We start from the raw sequence: 6,000 nt of genomic DNA, 5'->3' as shown, positions 1-6,000 counted from the left end.
AAAAGGGAAACAGTGGCTAGAAGAGTATCAAGTTTTTGGATTCATGAATTGTTGAATTGCCCGAGACGGTCAAAGTTTAAGTGTGGGGGAGGGAGCTTTTCTCCATGAGGCGATTTAAGATTATTTGAGCTTTCAAAGTGATGGAATGAAGTGGAAAAACAATAAAAACAGTGAAGAAAGAAAAAAAAATGGCACATTTAAGAGAGTATCAAAGTTGGAGATAGAGTATCAAGATTCTATGTTTGCATTCAAATTGAAGGAGAGGTTAGCTTGATACTTTGAAGTGGTAATAACAAATGGTATTCATCTCTTTATACATCAAATTGGTCAACTCATCAAATATATTCCTCCAATACTCTTATCTTCTCATTTTCTTCTTTAAATTCATTTCTTTTGCCTATTTCATTCACTTTTATTGTTCTTTTTGCTTCCATTTCAATTCTTATTGATAAAATCTTTTTGATTCATGTATTCTATGTTTATGGTGGTGGAGAATTAGAAAATAAGCAAGCTTATGGTAGTGAAATATTGTGAGTTGCATTGAGTGAGCTCCACTAATATGCATTTTTGAGTGTGAGGGCTAGAATAGGTGAATACCTTGTGAGATTGCAACTTGCTTAATTTTTCAATTGGATTGAAACTACCATACCTACTGATTATTGTTTGAATTGTATTCATGAATGATTGTGATCTTTAAGATGACCTTAGTTAATTACTTCTTACCATCTTTTAGGTATTGCTAGGGGAATTTGTGTGGAGGTGATTTTTAGTTTTCCTTACTTGAACGAGACGTCCAAGACTAAGTGTGGGGGATTTGATAACCATGATTTAGCTATATTATTTTAATTCATAATGCATATCTTTAATGGTCTTTTCATAGCTTAAACTCATGTTTACTCTACATTTCAATAATTGCATGTGATTTTGGACCTAATTACAAATTAGCATATTTTCATGGTATTTGATGCTAATATTTGTTTATTATTTTGTAGCCATCAAAAGGGTTATGGACCCGATCAAATCAGACCACATTTGGGCTCAAATCAAGGGCTTAATGAGGCAATCAAACCTTGGAGCATTATGAATCATCCATTGAAGATTGGAGAGATCTGAGTCATCCGTCAACAATCTGGTCCATCTGACCTAATGAGGAGCAGATCTCGTCCATTGATGAATATCCAGAAGTTTTGATCCAGATTTGACCTCATCCAGCCGTTGATCAAGCCACGGATTGTTCTGGACCGTCCGATCAGATGAGAAGGGGTTTAAATCCCGCGAGAAGCTACAGGAACACTTGGGCTCGGCTTCCTCGTGACATTCCACTGTAGCTTCTTTTTCTCCACCACAACGCCGAAGTCCCCGTTCCAAATTCCAGATCAGTGAGCAATTCTTCTTCATCGCCGGCGATTCCCGAGCTCCGGCGATCTTCGTCCGAGGTCACAGAGAGCGGTCGAGGGTGTTTCCCAGTCCGCAATGCTTGTTCTGTCCATCGCAATCCAGCTCGAGGGTGTTTCCCAGATCTAGATTTCCATCGGCATCGGATGCTCTCGAGGGTGTTTTCCAGAAGCTTCTGATCGCATTTCCTTCCCATTTCATCAGCTGCATTCGACTGGATCTGATCAACCAATCGAGTGTGCGCAAAATCCAGATTCAGCCGCTGTTTCTTCGTGCGTTGAAAACTTCAGCCGATTGTGAGATCGAGGGTGTTGTTGGAGGATCTTGCGGCCGGCTTGAAGGGGGGTTGGATAGACGGCGCCCCCAAATCGTTAGCTTCCTACGTATTCGTTAGTGCGCAAGCGGAAATACAAATACTAAAGCAATGAATACGAAAGCTAAAGAAGGAAAAGAACTAGCAAACCAATACACGTCGATTTAACGTGGTTCGGAGATGATGCTCCTACTCCACGGCTGTCCGTAAGGTGGACGATCCCGATCCTTCGGTGGATTAGCCCCCGGAAACTCCGGCTATCTCAAGTCGCTCCTTGTGGGTGGAGAAACCTCACCACAACACACCAAGAACACTTGGACACAAGAGACCTTGAGCACTTTGGTGACTACTAATTAGGCTTTAACCAAGTCTAATTTCGTCGCCTTGGCCGGCCATACCAAGCTCCTTCTTATAGAGCTTGGAACAAATCAGAACCTGATTTGCCCGTTACCAGTCGACTGGTCCTTGCACCAGTCGACTGATGCCAGCCCAACGGCTATCTCAACGGCTCTGCTACAGTGCATCAGTCGACTGATCCATACACCAGTCGACTGCTACAGTACGCTACAGTAACTGCTACAGTGCCGCTACAGTAAAACCCTAAAACTAGGATTTTACTCCGAGTACAATCTCTCATGCACTCGTACCCTCACGACTCATTTGACTCTTCTTTGTAGCCTTGACCTCTTGCCTTCAAGCCTACTTCCTTTGGCTCTCGTCCCTCGGATGCATCCAAGCCCGCGGCTCGTCCCCAATGCCATCCTTCGCGTATGCCTCGAAGTCGCTTCCCTCGGCCCTTGTCCTCGCTGCCTTGTCCACGGTCCCTCGGATGCTCCATCCTTCACCGGACCCGAAGCCGTCAACCTGAGTCACATGTGTCACCTGCAGTCCTGCACAACTCAAGTACACATATCAAATAACGAGGGTAAACCTAACTTAAACCCTTTGCCCAAACACCAAAACACATGGTCCCACGGACCATTGGGATTGCTCCAACAATCTCCCCCTTTTTGGTGTTTGGCAATACGTTTAAGTTAGGGAAAACAAATAGCAAATAAACATGCTAATACAATGGACTTACGATGCCAAGGCTACACACTTGGACTTACTCCGCCGAATGGACTTACATTGCCAAGGCTACACACTTGACAACCGCCGAATGGACTTACATTGCCAAGGCTACACACTTGGCAACCGCCGAATGGACTTACGTTGCCAAGGCTACACACTTGGCAACCGCCGAATCAAAATGCAAACATGCATTAGAACCTATCCCAAGGCTCCCCCTACACCTACGCTCCCCAATGAGCTAGGATTTTACCACGGGCTTTTTAAGAACCTATCCCAAGGCTCCCCCTACACCTACGCTCCCCATTGAGCTAGGATTTTATCACAGGGCTTTTTAAGAACCTATCCCAAGGCTCCCCCTATGCAAAGGCACTAAAGGTTTTCCCAACTAAACCTTAATTCTCCCCCTTTGCCTAACATCCAAAAAGATCTCCAACAATATCCCAATTGTTGAAAACTTATCATCTAAATTGACCCTAAACTCATGTATTTATCCCCCTTGGATCCCATACATCTAAACGAGTTGACATGGTCAAGAACAGCGCTGAAAAACACTTTCAGGCTGGTATCAGTCGACTGCCCTAAGTGCCAGTCGACTGCCCCCTTCGACAGAACCTTACAGAACCATTCTGTAGTCGAAATTTACTGTTACCAGTCGACTGGTATCGACAAAATGAGCTTACAGAGACATTCTGTGCTCAAAAACACTGTTACCAGTCGACTGGTATCTGCACCAGTCGACTGGTACCCTTTTTCTGAAAAAATCAGCCTTTTCAGGCCAACTTCAGAAATGCACCAGTAATTCCCTAGACCTCCAAAAATTCCCAAATTTTGTGGAGAGGTCTATTGTACCCTTGTCTACTTGGGAAAAATACATTACAAAATGTATCTATCACAAATCCCAAGATTGACACAAAATCCAAAACTAGCTAAATGGTTCAATTGAACCTTGACCTAAAGTCCTAGTTTTGGCTTCCTTTTGATGTATTTGCCCATACCAACCCACAATGCATCCCTAGCATTGGTTTATATGGCATCTATACATCCAAAACCAATTATCATGCTATATGACCCCAAATGTCATATTTCTTGCATGAAACACAATCCATGTGTGCCAAATCCCTAGGTTTGAGACTCAAATCCGTCTCTAACCCATTTGGCACACTCCATGGCTCCTCTAGACCCCCAAGTAGAACCCACCTGAGATCCATTGGCCATGGGTCCCAAATTGACTCTTGGAGCTCCCCCTAGAGCTCTTAACCTTAGCCACCTTCCTAGGTGACTCATCTATTGTGGCCAAACCACAATGATGTCCCTTAGAAGATCTCCTTATCTTCTTGACCTTGGACATATCATCCTTGCCATAATCATATGCAACTCTAGCATATTTCTTCTCATTGGCTTTAGATGACTCTCCCTTGCCCTTATCATGTGCCACCCTAGCACATGGTCTCCTTTTAACCTTGGAGACACTAGATCGGTATCCCAAACCCGATCTATCATTGTTGGGTTTTTGACTCCCCAACACCATATTTAATCCCTTAGATCCAATAGTGAATCTCTTAAGGAATTTCTCTAAACCATCAAGCTTTGCCTTCAAAGCTTGATTCTCCCTTTCTAGGTTCCTAAACCTAGAGTCAACATGTCCACCTTGGACATTCCTAGACCTACCCTTTCTAGGCATATGTCTCCCCTTCTTGGGATTAATGCCTTGGGCCTCCTTAGGTCTACTATTCCTAGGTTTTTCATGAATTGGCCTCCTAGGGTTTTGATCTACATTAACCCTATTCCTATCATGATACTTAAATCCAAAATTTTGCATGGGTAAATAATAAGAATTATTCCTAGCATGCATGGAGGAATTTAAATTTGACTTCAAATTTAAATTAGGGTTTACCTTACCCTTTACCTTTGGAGCTCCCCCTTGACTCGAGCCTCCATTCTTCCTCCACTTCTTCTCCCACATCTTCAAATGCGCCAACTTCTTGAGCTCTTTCTTCTTTGGGCATTTGGTGTGGTAGTGCCCTATTTCACCACAAGTGAAGCATCTAATGTGCTTCTTCTCCTTCTTCTTCTTGGCACCATCATTTCTACAACCCACATTAGTATTCAAATCAACTTGAATGGGTTTAGAATTTACCTCTTTCTTACCCATAGGACATCTACTCTTGTAGTGCCCTTTTCATTGCAACCGAAGCAAATGATATGGTCCTTTGACTTGACTTCGGTGGAGGTGCTCACTAGGTTGACCTCCAAGACCTCTTCTTCATCCGTCTTGGATTCTTCTTCAACCGTTGAGGATGTTGATGATGCTTCATCTTCCTTCTCCTCCTCGGATGTTGAGCATGACTCAACTTCCGGTTGCTCCTCCTCCTCTTCTTGAGCTACTAAGCCCATCTCCTTGGGCTCTATCTCATCATGTGTAGGCAAAAGTTCTTCTCCTAGAACTTTCTTTACCTTGCTCCACAACTCGTGGGCGTTCTTGTATTCACCTACACGACTTATCACGTTAGAAGGCAAAATTTCAATCAATATTGATATTACCTTTGAATTTGCCTCCGATCGTGTGGTTTGCTCCTCGGTCCAACGTCGTGGTCGGAGCTTCTTCCCTTTCTTGTCTTTAGGGACTTCAAATGGCTCTTCAACCACCATCATTGTGTCCCAATCCGTCTCGAAGAAGGTCTTCATCTTCACCATCCAAAAGGTGATGTCCCATAAGCTTCCTCCTTCGAACTTTGGCGGATCTATCAAGCCGGTCATCTTTGCTTCCTCGGCGGTTAGTCCGACGGAGAGCGTCCTCGCTCTGATACCACTTGTTGGAGGATCTTGCGGCCGGCTTGAAGGGGGGTTGGATAGACGGCGCCCCCAAATCATTAGCTTCCTACGTATTCGTTAGTGCGCAAGCGGAAATACAAATACTAAAGCAATGAATACGAAAGCTAAAGAAGGAAAAGAACTAGCAAACCAATACACGTCGATTTAACGTGGTTCGGAGATGATGCTCCTACTCCACGGCTGTCCGTAAGGTGGACGATCCCGATCCTTCGGTGGATTAGCCCCCGGAAACTCCGGCTATCTCAAGTCGCTCCTTGTGGGTGGAGAAACCTCACCACAACACACCAAGAACACTTGGACACAAGAGACCTTGAGCACTTTGGTGACTACTAATTAGGCTTTAACCAAGTCTAATTTCGTCGCCTTGGCCGGCCATACCAAGCTCCTTC

The sequence above is a fragment of the Zingiber officinale genome, chromosome 7B, assembly GCF_018446385.1.
Source record: "Zingiber officinale cultivar Zhangliang chromosome 7B, Zo_v1.1, whole genome shotgun sequence".
Classification (NCBI taxonomy): domain Eukaryota; kingdom Viridiplantae; phylum Streptophyta; class Magnoliopsida; order Zingiberales; family Zingiberaceae; genus Zingiber; species Zingiber officinale.
The sequence above is the reverse complement of the archived record's forward strand: the minus strand, read 5'-3'. Positions refer to the sequence as shown.